This window comes from Falco cherrug, chromosome 1, assembly GCF_023634085.1.
Source record: "Falco cherrug isolate bFalChe1 chromosome 1, bFalChe1.pri, whole genome shotgun sequence".
Taxonomy (NCBI): domain Eukaryota; kingdom Metazoa; phylum Chordata; class Aves; order Falconiformes; family Falconidae; genus Falco; species Falco cherrug.
Window position 1 is genome coordinate 13,620,348 of NC_073697.1, and position 16,448 is coordinate 13,636,795.

At 43.4% G+C, this 16,448-nt stretch overlaps 1 long non-coding RNA gene across 2 annotated transcripts in view; it reads right to left on the bottom strand.

Annotated features, from left to right (window-relative positions):
* Positions 1-16,120, bottom strand: part of LOC129734456 (uncharacterized) — a 120,126-nt gene extending 104,006 nt beyond the window's left edge. The window contains exon 1 of one of the 2 annotated variants that reach the window (XR_008730053.1): positions 15,641-16,120. This is a non-coding gene — a long non-coding RNA (uncharacterized LOC129734456). Of the gene's footprint in view, positions 1-14,892; positions 15,417-15,640 lie in introns of those variants that run through there. The other variant, XR_008730051.1, reaches the window with a different exon arrangement.
* Between the last annotated feature and the right edge of the window lie 328 nt (positions 16,121-16,448).

The window sequence follows — 16,448 nt, forward strand, 5'->3', positions numbered from 1 at the left end:
TTACTCCATCACAGTGCTGTAGCTTACATAATGCTTCTTGAACAACAGCACATTGTCCATGTGATTTGGGATTTTTTCTCCAGCATGCTAGTATAAGTTAACCTAGTGAGTCTCAAATGTCTATTTGCCTTTACTCTGTCAATTGTAAAGGTCTTCGTATCTTTACTATGGACCAACGCTTTTTTAAAAATACTTTTCCAGACTGTATGTTGGCTGGTTTACTATTCATTCCTTCTTAGCCCCATTAAAAAACAATCAAAAAATCTCCACTGGCTGTCATAACTAGATAAAGAAATTAATACTAAAGAGTTTGTGTTGGGTTTGGTTTTTTCCTTTAATTTTTAAATACCTGAGCATATTTTCTAATAGTCAATATCGCATTAAAATTACCATTACCCATAAATGAGAGAAAATACTTATTTCTCAAAGAAAAAGCCTTATCAGACTCATTGGTAGAAGTGAGAAAAAACAAACTTTAATTAGCTAATGTATCATCAAGGACAATTATGAGGTAGCTTTATACCAGTGGAGTACACAGTAAACACTAATAGAAAGGTCATAAGGTATTTATAGAATCAAAGAATGGTTTGGGCAGGGCCACCCCCCACCAGCCCAGGCTGCTCCCAGCCCCATCCAGCCTGGCCTTGAGCACTGCCAGGGATGGGGCACCCACAGCTGCTCTGGGCAGCCTGGGACAGTGTCTCACCACCCTCATAGTGAAGAATTTCTTCCTAATATCTAATCTAGATCTACCCTCTTTCAGTTTTAAGGCATTGCCCCTTGTCCTACCAATATATGCCCTTGTAGAAAGCCCTTTCCCAGCTTTCCTGTAGGCCCCTTTAGGTACTGGAAGGCTGCTATATGGTGTCCCTGTAGCCTTCCCTTCTCCAGGCTGAACGACCCTAACTTTCTCAGCCTGTCTTCACAGGAGAGGTGCTCCAACCCTCTGACCCATCTCCATGGCCCTCCTCTGGACTCACTCCAACATGACCATGTCCTTCTTACGCTGGGGGCCGCAAAGCTGAACACGGGACTCCAGGTGGGGTCTTAAGAAAGCAGAGTAGAGGGCGAGAATCACCTCCCTGGACCCGCTGGCCACACTTCTTTTGATGCAGCCCTGGGTACAGTTGGCTTTCTGGGCTGCAAACACACATTGCTGGGTTGTGTTGAGCTTCTCATCAACCAACACCTGCAAGTCCTTCTCCTCAGGGTGGCTCTCAATCTATTCTCTGCCCCACCTGTATTTGTGCCATTCAAGGTCCCTCCTGGATGGCAACCCTTTCCTCCAGCATCTTGACCACACCGCACAGCTTGGTGTCATCAGCAAACTCGCTAAGCGTGCACTCAATCCCAATGTCTATGTCACCAACAAAGATGCTAAAGAGAACCAGTCCCAGTACAAACCCCTGAGGAATACCACTTGTCACTGGTATCCACTTAGACATCGAGCCATTGACTACAACTCTTTGACTGCAACCATGCAGCCAATTCCTTATCCACCAAGTGGTCCATCCATCAAATCCATGTCTCTCCAGTTTAGAGACAACGATGTTGTGCAGGTCAGTGTCAAATACTCGGCACAAGTCCAGGTACATGACTTCAGTTGCTCTTCCCTCATCCACCCTTGCTGTAACCCTTTCATAGAAGGCCATCAAATTTGTCAGGCACAATTTGCCCTTAGTGAAGCCATGTTGGCTGTCACCAATCACCACCTCATTTTCCATGCGCCTTAGCATAGTTTCCAGGAGAATCTGCTCCCTGATCTTGCTGGGCACAGAGGTGAGACGGACTGGCCTGTAGCTCCCCAGGTCTTCCTTATTTCGGTATTTCAAAATGGGGGTTACGTTTCCCCTTTTCCAGTCAGTGGGAACTTCATGTGACTGCCGTGACTTCTCAAATATGATGGAAAGTGGCTTAGCAACTGCATCTGCCAGTTCCCTCAGGACTTGCGGATGCATCTCAGAAGGTCCCCTAGGCTTGTGCACCTTATAGGATCTCAAACCTGATCTTCTCCTTCAGCAGACAGTTCTTTGTTCTCCCAGTTCCTCCCTTTGCCTTCTACAACTTGGGCAGTGTGGCTTGACCCCTTGCTGGTGATGACCGAGGTGACAGAGTCATTAAGTACCTCAGCCTTCTCCATATCCCAGGTAACCAGTCTTCCATTTCCTCCCAGAGAAGGCCCATGTTTTCCCTGGTCTTCCTTTTATCACCGAAATACCTATAGCGGCTTTTCTTGTTGCCCTTGATGTCCCTGGCCAGATTTAATTCTATCAGGGCTTTAGCTTTCCTAACTGATCCCTGGCTACTCGGACAATTTCTTTGCATTTCTCACAGGCTATCCATCCTTGCTTCCCCCCTCTGTAGGCTTCTTTTTTGTGTTTGACTTTGTCCAGGAGTTCCTAGTTCATCCAGCAGGCCTCCTGGCACTTTTGCCTGACTTCCCTCTCTTGGAGGAGGTCATCCTTGAATATTAACCAACTTTCTTGGGCCCTTCATCCCTCCAGGGCTCTACCCCATGGTGCTCTACCAAGCATATCCCCGAAGAGGCCAAAGTGTGTTCTCCTGAACTCCAGGGTAGTAAGCTTGCTGTGCACCCTCCTCACTGCCCTAAGGATCTTCCAATAAACAGAATAAAATGCAACTCCTTCTACAGATCTCAGCTTTCCTCTTATTTAGAAAAGGAAAAGCATGTATTTTATGATGAGAAGAAAGAAATGTTTTAATCCTGACTACCTGATACTTCAAACACAAAACCAAACAGCTTTTGCACACCACACCATCTGTATGTTTTTAAAGTAATGCCAAAGAAATTTTAGAAAGTTCCCTTTCTAAAATGTTGCACTTACAAAGTGTTAATGTCTGCAGAAAGACTAATGGTTTTCCAACATATTTCTTTAATAAATGGGTTAACTAAATTAGATGATTTTTTTTTTTAATTAAGTTGGTCCCTTGCCTGGAGCAGCCAGAGTTGTTTACCCGCAATGGCCGCGAAATTCCTTGTGTTTGATGGTTTAATTATCTCCTCCTTGCCTGGTAATTCTTTTAAAGCATTTCTTTTTTGTGTGTGTGGCATATCAAACGAGAGTTATCCTTCTGGCTTTCTCTGCTTAATCTCATAAACTTACATACACTTTGTGTACCCTTTTTCACATAGGATGACTTTTAAGTGATGGACTAAGGCGGTGTTTATTTAGAGTATAAATTATTTCATTTATTTTCAGTTACCTGAGCCACTGCAGTCCATGACTTATACAGACACCTGCTACCTACAGATATGACAAGATCCAAATTTTGTTTACTCATTTGATTGCATCATCTGTCAGATGCAGAAAATTCTACTGAGAAGAGCATGGCAAGTTACATGCACCTCACCTTAGTGCTGGGTCCTGGCTTACACGGTCTGATTCTGTTAGTAGTCTGGGTATGATAAGAACTAGGTCTGAAAGCTATGAATATCCTTCACTGGACTAGAAAGGGAACACCACTATTTGGACATAAACAGAACAACCTCAAAGATAACCACATATGAAAAGAGCAAAAACCAGTATCGCTGACTGTACTAAGAGGATAAATTAACTGTACTATGTGAGAGACTTTACAAGTTTTCTTTACTAATCAACACAGGCATACTGAACACTTCTCATTAGGTGCCAAAAAATATATGCATCTTTCATTAAAGAACAAAAAAATGAGTGCTTAACATTATATGAGGATAGAATTTACTTCAGCTCAAGGTCAGTACGGCCAACAGTAGTTCTGCATATAAATTTGTTAAGGATTGAAACAAACTAAACTTGATATTATGAACAGATTAAAACAAATGCAAATCTTTTTACCTCCCGAATAACTATTAAGACTAAAGCTATGGGACAGTTTGAAAGGCAAACCCTGATCATCGAATTACCAAATGGTTTGGGTTGAAAGGGATCTTTAAAGATCATTTAGTTCCAAACCCCCTGTCATGAGCAGGGACATCTTTCACTAGATCAGGTTGCTCAAAGTCCTGTCCAACCTGACCTCAAACACTTCCAATGATAGGGCATGCACACAACTTCCCTGGACAACCTGTTCTAGTGTCTCACCACCCTCATTGTAAACAATGTCTTCCTTATGTCCAATCTAAATCCACCCTCTTTCAGGTTAAAACCATTACCCCTTGTCCTGTCACTACAGGCCCTAGTAAAAAGTTGTTCTCCATCTTTGTTACAAGCCCCCTTCTTCCACGTGGTGAAAGGTTGCAGTAAGGTCTCCCTGGAGCCTTCTATGCTGAACTATCTCAGCCTTTCTTTAGAGGAGAGATGTTCCAGCCCCTTGATAATTTCTGTGGCCCTTCTCTGGACCTACTCAAACAGGCCCATATCTTTCCTGTGTTGAGGACTCCAGAGCTGGATGCAGTACTCCAGGTAGGGTCTCACAAGAGTAGAGTAGAGTAGAGGGAGAGAATCACCTCCCTTGCCCTGCTGGCCATGCTTCTTTTTATGCGGATCAGAATACAATCTGCTGTCTGGGCTGCAAGCACACATTCCCAGCTCATTTCTGATTTTTCACCCACCAGTATCCCCAAGTCCTTCTCAGCAGGTCTGCTCTCAATCCGTTCATCACTCAGTCCGTACTGACGTTGGTGACTGCCCTGACTCGGGTGCAGGACCTCGCACTTGGTCCTTTTGAAGTCCATGAGGTTCACATTGGCCCACTTTTCTCAAGCTTGACAAGGTACCTCTGGATGGTAAAAGCTTACTATAGGACGTCTAGATCTGAAACTTACCACAAGATGCCTAGAAAGGAAGTATTAGTGACCTCACAAGGCCAGGACATCACACCAGGCAGCCAAAAGAAAAAGGAAACCAAGAAATAGAAAAGTCTGATTTCTGTGCTTTGCGTTATATGAACAACACAAAAGACAAAGAACAGAGCACACTATCATGGCTAATACAAATAGTAAAAAGAACCAAAAATGTTTCACCAAGATGCTCACAAATCCAAATTAAAGGCACCAAAGATTCTGATGCTCTCTGTGACCCAAATGCACCTCGTCACGTTCCTGCCTCATAAAGGGAATCAGTCTCACATGTGAACATTAAGGAGGCAGCCGGCTCATCATCTCCTCATATACACAGATGTTCTCGAAACGTAAAGAGGGACAACACAACCTCTAAAGTAAGATGGAAAGTAGCCAAGCACACAATGACTTAACATCATTGTTAAAGATTCAGGAAAGCTGCAACACTGAGACTGTTCATGACATATTCTTCCATATCTCATCTGATAAGGTAATTTCTACTATTCCTGATGTTTTTATATGACTCCCCAGAAGTTCCTGCTCCGCAGACACTAGTTCTCCTTCAGTTTCTCACCACCACTCTAACAGAGGCACATCTTACCTTGCCTGTTCAAGGTATGAGTACATTTGTCTGAAATGAGAGTCTGAGCCTCAGCCCAATGAGCATTTTCAAGATGGGACCTATACTGACTTTCAAGATAACCAGCACTTTTGCATCTCTCTGACAATCCTGTCCCTTCTGTGCATTTCCAGAATCAACACAAGAAGGGCTAGACTACTAATATTTTTTTAAAATTTACTTTGTAATTTAAGCTAAGGAATTTTTTTTAGAACACAGAAACCAAAAGCCAAGATCTTCCAGAGTGCTTCCTTGAGCTTCAGTAAACCTACAGCAGTTCAAATGGGGTCAGAACCTGCTCCCATCACTTTGGGGAGACGAGAGATGTGCGACATTGCTGACTATATAACAAAGGCTCTTTTGAATTATTTACTACAGCAGAACTAACAAATCATGTGGATGTAAAGCTGCAACACTGCTCCAAATACAGAAATGAAAAGCTAGGGTTATAACTGATGGGCCAGTACTATCTTTTAAAATTGCTTAAAAATACATCTTTTGCTATGTTTTCAGTATTCTTGCACTTCATAATTCAATTTTCATGAAAATATTTCTACCTTAACCTTCAAACTACAGTGGGAGACACTGCTCTTTCAGAACACAAAAATAGATTCTCAAAGCTGATGTTTTTCAGAACTTAGGAAGTATCTGACAAGAATACAAATGACTACAGACGTGGGCTAGATCTTCATCAGTATTTTGTCTAAGATAGGCAGGAGGCACTTATGTTTTGGGGTGTTCTGCTTTTGTTTCTTCCCTGAACTGGAACAGTTCATGAAAACAAAGCTATTAATTGTTTTTGTATTTGCAAGAAGACTAGCCACACACCTCTGATTGCTGCTTCAGGCAAAATGCCCAAGCCTGTCATTCTATAGTAACATACCAAAATTGACTGTTAAGGTAGTTTCAGCACAGAAAAAATGAATAACCACAATTTTTCTTTTGAAAAAAGATTACATTTTTTCCATATTCTCTTGTTGATAGAAATCTTAATAAATATTTATAGATAACTCTAGGACACCTCATTAGCAAGCTGTTCAACAAGTTGAGCAAGTGCTGAATTAGGTATTTTAAATAATTGTTATAAATGTATCTTCTCACAGTAACATGGAAACAACTGTAGCATGTTTCTTAGTGGAACATCAGATTTATTTGAAAATGATAGCCAACAAATGTGACCACCTGGAAGAAGACTGCAAGGTTTGGCTGTACTAGAAGAATAAGCAGATGACTCCAGATGGGTCACCTTCCCTTTGACCCCACTGCTTATGTAAGAAGCGATTTGTTTCCAGGAGCTTCAGAGGGTCTGCTTGCGTTCCTTAATCTGGGACTCATCACCTTGTTGCCAAGATCAGCATCAATAATTCCTCCAACTTGCACCCATGCCCACGTAACAGACAAGAAAGCTGTATCTGCAACTGGCAGCTGAACCATCAGTGGTTACAGAAACAGGAATTTTCTCCTACACACGCAAAAAAAATTAGAATAAATAAAAAGTTTTTTACCTTTCATGCGATACCATACTACCAAGAACAGTAAGTTTACAGGGTTACTTTGGTAGTCCAATGCACCTTTCATCACACAGCATGCCTTGGGCATGATACACTCAGTAGCACCCCAAACACTTAAGACAGCCACAAGACCTATTTTCAGGAGTAATATTTTAAAGAACAAGTCAGAGAACCTCAAACAATAACCAAGTGCTAGCCCAGAACAAAAATATCAGTAAACTGGGTGAAAAACCTCCAGGCTGAGGAGGGAGGGGAGAATAGGACTGACACCATCACACCTGCACAGATCAAGCCTCCTCAGCCTTTATGAAATGCAATACCAAACCAGACAAAGGGATTTCACAGAACCACAGAATGTTTGGGGTTGGGTGGCACCTCTGGAGACCTCCCAGCCCAACCCCTGCCAAAGCAGGGTCACCCAGAGCGGGCTGCACGGGATCACGTCCAGGCAGGTTCTGAGTGTCTCCAGAGAAGGAGACCCCCCGGCCCCTCTGGGCAGCCTGCCCCAGTGCTCTGCCACCCTCAAAGTGAAGAAATACTCCCTCATGTTCTGAAGGAACTTTTCCGTTTCCCCCTGATCGTGGTTGGAAGTGAGAGCGCTGGACACCAAATCACAGAGTTTATTTCTGGAATACTTTCCATACAGGCCTAAAATAAACTGCCATTTAATCTCACTTCAGTGTCTGTATTCCTTTCACCCCGAGTCAGTCAGTGACTGTCACAGTATGCTTTTGTCACTGTTCAGGTTCCTATGCATCTTTAGATCGGTCTTCAGCTACAAATTGTAGGACAACTCCTATTCACATCAATATGGGCATCCACAACCTTTTTTTGAAATAAACTGATGTTTAACATGCTTTTTCTTTTGTGCAAGGTTACCACAGTCTGCCATTCAATTAAGACAACCCATCAAAACAAAAGAAACAAAAACTTATCTGTGAATGCCAAACAAAAACGATCTTAACTGAGGCGTGGTATCTCAATTTACACTTGGAGTTCAAGAAACAACTAAGATTCCAAGCTGCCAAGGAGAATTTACACAAGGTTTCCCATGCTGCAATCTATGAATGAAAAAAGTTAAAGCTGAGTTTTCAAAAGACTACATAAATGTAGAGGAACACTACTTACTGCGTCCCTCAGACTCACATACACACTGTGCAATAAGTCTCAAACCATAGATTTACTGGAACATCTATGTTTTCTGCTGCTAAGTCTTTCAGATGATTTTCAAAATACTGACGTTACAGTATCAATGGTACCTAACAGGTTTTTTTCTGTTAAAAGCACTATAGTGGCAGAAAAGCTAAGAAAAGAGAACTGCTTTTTCCTCATTAAACACTCCTGTTTTATAGTACTTTTCTATCTTCTACTTAAAAGGAGTCATTATCAGAAACTGGTGTTTTTTTCTCAAACACACTCAGCATGTCATGACTTGTATCTCAAGCATGTATAGTCTTCTTAATTTACCACCAGATTGATTACTGATCAATGTTAGTGCAAAGTACTACATTTACATGTACATTTTTGACAGCCTGAGTACATTTCATAATCCCAGCATGTAGATAGCTTTACTTTTTCCAATACGCAGTTCCAAAGAAGCTATTGTGACCAGGCTTTTAATTTTTGTCAGAGGAAGAAAATCCAATTTTATAAAAACGTAAAGCTTTCACAGTGTTACATCAAACTGCTTTCTAATTTCACTTGCAAATATATAATGAAGCAGTTCAACAACAATGCACACAACCTTTATAGGCTGGGTCCTCTAATCCCACTCACTTTTTATGCTTTAGCAGGGAAATCTATCTTGAGGCTATCACATCTTGATAGTACAGAAACTGATTTAAAGGTTTCTTGTAGATGTTATTTTCTCCACCTTGATCAGAATTTTTGTATAATCAGACACTACTGAGGGAAATCTCTGAAAGCACTCCAAGGTATACCAACAAAGGATGTACTTGCTCACAAACAACTCCTATTGTCAGTAAAGCCCCTTTGCAATACTTGAATACTGTTGAAATGCATTTAGGCTTTTTGAGACTTATACATCGTACCATTTTTAAAAAGACTAACATCACACAAACTGGTTTTATATATATCACTTCACACAATTTTCCCTGGAGATTACGTACAATTTAATTTCTTTTATTAAAAAAAAAAAATCAAAACCCAACAACATACACATACCAGATCATCTAGGTAAATTATAAATGGCCATAATACAGCTATAAAATATTAAGTCTCACTCATTATCAGCTGATAGCTTTTGTCCCACAGTTTTAAAATACACATCTTGAGTAACATTTTTAAAAATACATATGGTTTTCCTAACCAATAAGTAACTACAAACATAAGCCAGCTAACCAAGATTCAACTGTAGACTGAATTTACAGTATGCCAGCTACCTTATAGTAGCTGCCCAAACATAAATTCTCTTACTCAAACAAGATAAATTCAAGACAAATTTAAACCAATAGAAAAATAAGTGACCTCATATATAACAGGAGTACATGCAGTAAAAATATGCCTCTCTTTGAACCGAGCCGTAAGTGTGGCAGCTTCTACTGGGTTTGTTAAGAATTCCAAATGTCTTAAAGGCTTCTTCATATTTCACACTGCCATCTAGTGTAGGCTGTATTCACACATGCCAAGCTTCCGACTATCAGCACCTGAGGTACCGAGACCCAAGACTGCTTCCCTAAAAACAGCAACCACTGGTTTTGTTTATATTACCTGGAAACTATCAATTCCTAGAAGGAAATGACTATGCCAGCCAGCTGAAACAAAATACTAGAACTTAAAGCTATCTGACACCGACACTAGGAAAGCAAAAAAAAAAAAATAATTAATAATCCTAGAAATAAAATTAAGAATGATATACATATATTTTTTAACTCAGTGGCTAAACAGTCATCAAATATGATTCATTTGGAAAAGCGTTTAATGTAGATTAACCAAGTGAAAACTTAATTAGTGAAGGTTAAGCATCTGTGCTTGTATAGAAACTACAGATCAAATTAAACAGTATTTCTCAAACAGCAGGTCTAAACTGAGAACACTTATTTCAATGTTTGTTGGTTATTTTTTTTTTAAACTAGGTGCTTCTTCATCATTTACATCATCTGTCTTTATTCCAAGCCTTAATCACTGGATCACCACCTGATGGGCCTGATCACACTGCGCCTTCGGAAAGAGCTGTTACGCAGGACTGCAGGGAAGTTTGCTTTATGATCAACTTACCCCACAGGGGCAACATTGCCATCTTTATCATTTCCAGCTAACACAGAGAGGCTATGCCACGTGGCCATTCTACAAAAGCCACACGAATTCTGTGTCATGACAGACAGAAACGCAGAAATTCCAGATATAGTGTAGCTTTATAGCTGCCTTTGGGAGGCGGGGGCATGCAGGGAAACGTACCCAGCCCACACACTTACTTGGCTAAAGCAAAAAGGCACTTTACATACACACTCCAACTTCCAGCTAACCGATTTGAAAAACTAAACATCTTCTCATCAATTGAAAGTATATTTTTATAACTATAAAAATAGCAGACTGACATTATTCTGAATGTCAAATGCAGTATCTCCTACTCTACATACCAAATTCTGTTCTCATTCACAGTATAAACTGGAATAACCCATTAAAGAAATTTATTCCAAAATTACATCACTAGAGCAGAGAAAGGAATTTCATCCCACAAAACTCAGTTCTACTGATACCTGTTTTCTTTATACATTTACGCATACACAAAGCAAACAAAATCCAGGCAGAGCAGTGATGTTACTGTTGCAATAGAAACACCATACAATAGCACAGTGTTAATGCACTCCACTTAATGCTTAAATGCACAGCAGTAAATACACAAGATACCAAGTCACACTTAGCGCCTAGAATTTTATAACCATTTTCATGTTTGAGTCATTTTTGTAACAGAAATATGCACCCTTGGTTCAGTGCATCTTACTACCATTGCTATAACAAGCTAAAATCATAGTTTATAAATAAACAAACAATACAAAAACCTGATGGTATATGAAAAACTGTTAAAATACAATAAAAGCTTATTTCCCACAAGACTTTCTCCTTCCTAATTGTCCATTACACATCCACCTCTTACAATAAAAACCAGAGTCTTTTTAGTGCCTCGTATTAAGAAATTTCACTCTATTTGCCAAATCAGTGGGTTTGCAGCAAGCAAGAAACTCTTACTGACAAGTGTACAGCTAACAAAATTAAAGAAATTAATACAAGTGAAAGTGGTTTAGTCATACATATATGGTAAGTTTAAGAGAAAATGCTCCCCCCTGACAGACTTAGCCCAGACTGACTTTACTACTGTACTCAGGATAAATTTTCAATGAGGTCACAGCATAGGGTAAAATTTCATAGAAACAGGATATACAACAAAATGAAAAACATCCACCAAAACCACACAGATGGATTTGATTTTTAACGCCATGGCACATAGTAACAGAGAACAAAGTCAGCCTGCCAAAGAAAAGAACAGCAGCAACGTTTGACACCATACAACGTCAAGCCAGCACCTTCAGCTTGTGTTGTCTTCCGCATTTTCATTAAACAGAGCCTTCTTCAACACTGCAAACAATCTAATCACTGACAAACAGGAAGAAGATAGCTTAGTTTGTCAGGCTGAGGCAAAGAGCCTATTAGCACTCTAACCTATGGAAAGCAACATTAAACCTCTGTCACAGCTACAGAGCTGAAACTACTGTAAACACAACTGCCCTGCCCAGTCTCTTCTGGATTCAGAAGGGTGGTATGTTCTATAGAACTTGGATCTAAAACCCTTAGAAGCATAAGTAAATCCACATTTTTAAAATAGTCCCACTACAGATCCTGACATCAAGCAATTTAAAACCCATTGCTGAAACATGTAAGCACACTTTAACATTGTAAACCTGAAAAAAACCCTGCAGAATAAGCAAATGCAATTTGTTTTATTCACTCCTAAAAGATAAATTAATAAACATGGCATGTACAGCATAAGATGCCCACTTCACTTTTCAGTATGTTATCTCAGTATAACTTGCCAAAAAGGTACACAGGACTTCGAAGATAGAGAACATATCCTGTCTAACAGCAATTTTTATAGTATAACACATTGTATGAATCAAATTTGCTGTTTGGGAACCTGCCCATGTTTAGTTAACTTATGATGACAGAAGAAATGGGAGCAAATCTCTTCCCTGAGATGACCTGCTACTGACCTGGCCAAATTAACTGAATTCACCTTTGAACATTATGGGGAAAATAAACTAAAGAATCCTCAATCATTAATTTATCAATTTTTTTTTCTCTTATTAATATTCAGCTGGCAAGCAGTTAACATAGTTTTCCAACACCAGGAAACTGAAATTCACAAACCTCAACTCCTTTTTAGAGTTGCTAGCTTGGATTTTGTATCAAGACAAGCAAGTCTCTAATTAAAATCCTCTATCACCATGAAGACATCTATGAGATGAAGTCCAGCACAGCACTCAAATCTCGCACAGTGCAGCCACCCTTTCAAGGTTTGTCTCTGGTTTTCTGTAACAGATCAGTTATCCACCACAGGAGAGCCTGATAAGCTAACTGACCAGATTCTTATCTTGTCAAGTTAAGGAAAAATTAGGCATTTCTTTTAGGAAACAAACAAAAAAGAAAAACCCAAACAACCACCACACAAAAAAACTTAAGGGCTGCAAAAGCAGTATCAACTGTGACTGCTCCTAAAGAATGAGATGCAGAATCTGGGACAAAATTGTAGCAAGACTGCCAGGTTTGTAGGTAAAATCAGAAAGTGTGGAGAGGCTTCCTAAACCCATGGTAAGTAGTAGGCAAGACCAAAGGCTTGGTGAGGCCAGGACTGCCACCTCTCCCCAAATAACGTTTCATCCTTCCATCCACCTTGCGTTTTGACATGTGAAGTTAGATTTCCAAGTTGTTTTAAGAAGCCAAGGAAAAGTCCTTCACAGAATTTGATTCCTATCACTCCAGATTCCTTTGGAAGAAGGAATCCTTTTTCAAAAGTCTCATAAATAACATTTGCCATTCATCAATGGTAACAATAAAATATTAATATAATGCAAAAGATGTAATAAGCCAAACAAAACTAGCCCTTTCCAAAAATTTCCATCAGTCAGAGCATCTGGCACACAGGCAAGGTTACGAAAACATAAATTAGGGAGAGAAACATAGCTAACTACAGTTTCTAACTGTAACTAAGTGTTTCAGAATGCTAGTTCAAATTGTGATAAAATTTGAAGAAACGTTAAGTGTTGGGAGTAACTGCCTTTCAGTTTGTCTCTCTTAGCAAGCTACCTCTCTCCTGTAAATCTGTTACATAAATCCAAAAAGTATTGTTTTCATACTTCTCTGCAGAAGTCATATGCTAAAAATACGTATTCATAACAAACTAAATAATTCAGCAGACATATCCATCCTGCTACTTTTCCTCAAAAGTCATAGTGAATTTAGGCCTAGGCCTGTTCAAACAATTACTTCACCTGCAGACTATCTTGCAACCTCCACTCCTTACTGTCAACTAGCAGTGCTGTCCTCTACAGACCTGACTTGGATGCTATTCCTGGGCTTTTTGGGAGGGGGTGTTGTGGTTTGGGGGGGGTTATTTATTCTTGCAGCACAGTAGACTTTCAGGTACTAAGCACAGTATTACTCATGCATTTTGACTCACAAAACCTTCCGCTAATTTTATGAAATCTTCCAAGTCAGATCAGAAGATAAGGAGATGGTCATAAAGGAGGATCTGTAGGAGGCACCTGGATACACCTGCTCAGACTGATACACCTTAGCCTGAGGAAGACAGAATCCTTCGATAAAAAAGAACTAACATAGCCTCACAGGTAAGTCTCTCCAGAGAAACCAGAGCGAAAGAGCTATCAGCAACACTTGCAAGGTTTCAGGAACCCATGGAGAACTGGAACTTGAAGCTTTAGGTAGTCCAAGAGAGCCAGTAAAAGAAAAGCTGTATTTTAAAGGAAGGTTTCATCTTATCTTGAGCACTGTAGAAACTCCATCAGAAAGCAGAGGTAAAAAAGCAAAACCAGGGCTCTGAAGTAGTAACACTGCCACATGCTCCACTAACGTCATCAGAGCTGTAAAAATCTCACAGGACTAATTTCTGGTCATATTAATCTTGTGACTTGCACCTTAATTTTAGTGGAATTATCAGAACGTGTGAAGCAAAGAGCATTCAGTCCTGCACGGATAGTTACAGTAGTGAGGGCTTACATACACAAACCCCATCCAAATACACAGGTTCACAGGACAAAAAAATTAAGATACCACGGGGCTTTAAAGCTAGTACCAATTTAATCCAGTAAAATAAAAATAACATTTAAAAAAGAAAAAAAATCAATTGACCACAACATTGGCTTTTCAAGGATTGCTAGCACACTTGTAAATATGTATCTGAATGTAAGAAGTTTTGTTAGTAACCAATTATTTACGTAAACTCTCCCTTTGATACAGACCGAGAAACAGACATTTTCCCCCATCATTCTTGCTACGCAGACATCCTTTAAACATAGACAGAGGGTGTCTGCCAACCAGTGAAGACTGAAAATTAATCTCATTTTTTGAGATCCAAAGCCAGATTTAAATGGCATATATATAGCCAGATTTTAGTATACCTATTTTAACACATCATTAATGGGTAAATAAACAAGGAAATTTCTTCTGGCAAGGAAGAGAAATGGAAACATAATTGCCCAACAGATGAAAACATAGCTCTACAGAGACTTCATCCTACTCCTGTTATTTCAGATAAGGCACCGGGTTAGCTGTGGGGACCGGGCAAACAGGTAGCACCAGAGCTGCCACCCATGCTTCAAAATCCGTTTGTCATTTGGGGGAAAAGAAAATCGAGCTCCACTTGCTCACAGTTCGGCAATTAAACGTCATCCCCCATCCCCGCCTTTTCTGCCTGATACCATTTCAAGTTACAACTCTGCCCAACTTACCTACGCGCCATACCTTTCCCGTGGTTTCCATCGCATTTCAGCGGGCGCTGTTATGTGCAAGATGGGGAACCTACAGCTCAATTACTCCACCAATTAACCCCTTCGCGGCACCCACCGAGCCCTGCCACCCGCCTCACCAGCCGAGGACCCCCAACTTTGAAACGTGGCGGGGAACCGTTGCAGATCAGGTCCCTCAAGCCCCCCCAACGCCCCTTCGGAGCAGCCGCGGCCGGCCACGGCGCCACAGCCACGGCAGCACCGAGGCTCCTCGGCGGGCAGCGCCGCCGCCGCCGCCGGGAGAAAGTAGCAGAAATCCCCGGCGGGTCTCGGCTGGAAGTTGCCCCGGCTCCTCGGTTTCCCCCGCGCCCCCGGAGGGCGGCGGCGGGCCGGGCGGCGGGCCCTGGGGCGGCCGGGCCGCCTCCCTTCCCTCAGCCCCGGCGCTGAGGGGGCGCGACGCCCGCCCCGGCGACAGGAGAGCGGCGGCCGGCCTCAGCGCACCCCCGGTCGGATCGCCGGGCTGCGGCGGGCCCCGACGAGCGCGCCTTCGCCTTCTGCCGGGGCTGCGCACGCCTCGCGGGCTGTAACCTTACGAAACTTGATAAGGGAATAAAAGGGAGGGACTTTGGCGGAACGGATTCCCGGCTTTTAATCTCTCCCGACGCGCCGGAGCCAGCGGGGAAACGAGGAAACAAAACCCCGGCAGCGGAACGCGCCCCGCCCGCCCCGGCGCCCCCCGAGCGGCGGTTACCTGCCCGGCAGCGGGGCGGCCGCCCGGCGGGGCGACCGGCGCGGCACTTTCCCCCGGTGCGTGCGTGCGCGCGCGGCCGGCGAGCCTGCTATTTATAGTCCGGAGCCTTCAGCAGCGCCACGCCGAGAGGAAACGAAGGGCTGAGCACCCCGGCAGCCGCGCCGGGCAGCCGGAGCCGAGCCTGCCCGCCCGCCGCCCCGCTCCCCGCCGCCACCGGGAGGGCGAGTGGCGGCTGGCGCTCGCCGCGGGCACAGGCGCTCCCGCCCGCCGGCGCCGCCCTCGGATGAGTCTCCTCCCAATGTCACCGCAGCCCGGCGGCGGCCCCGCAGGTAGCGCCCCCGAGCCCGCCGCGCCGAGGGGAGCCGCCAGCTGCCTCCGCCTCCCCGGCAGCCCTGCGGCCGGCAGGCAGCGCGGCGCGGCTCGGTTCAGCCGCGCAGAGGTGACCCGCTACTGCTGCTGCTGGAGGAGGCGAGACCGACTCTGGGGTGTGGGAGGGAGAAGCCGCCGCTTGCCATTCACCTCCTGCCGCCCAGAGGGAGCCCGGCCTCCGCGGCCGCTTCTGCCGACTGCCGGGGCTGAGGGCCGGCGGCAGGAGCCCGGCCGGCCCGAGGGGACGGTCGGCCGAGGCTGGGGTCCCTCCCGGGAGGCTGGCGCCAGCGCTGGGCCCGGGCTGACGAGCTGCTGCCCGGTGGCGCCTCCCCCGGGCCGGGGAGCCTAGGGCACGGCCCCTCCGGGGAGCGCAGCCGGAGCGGGGGGGCGCGCTAGCCGCCTCCCCCTCCCACAGCTGCGATAGGGGCTCCCCAGGAGG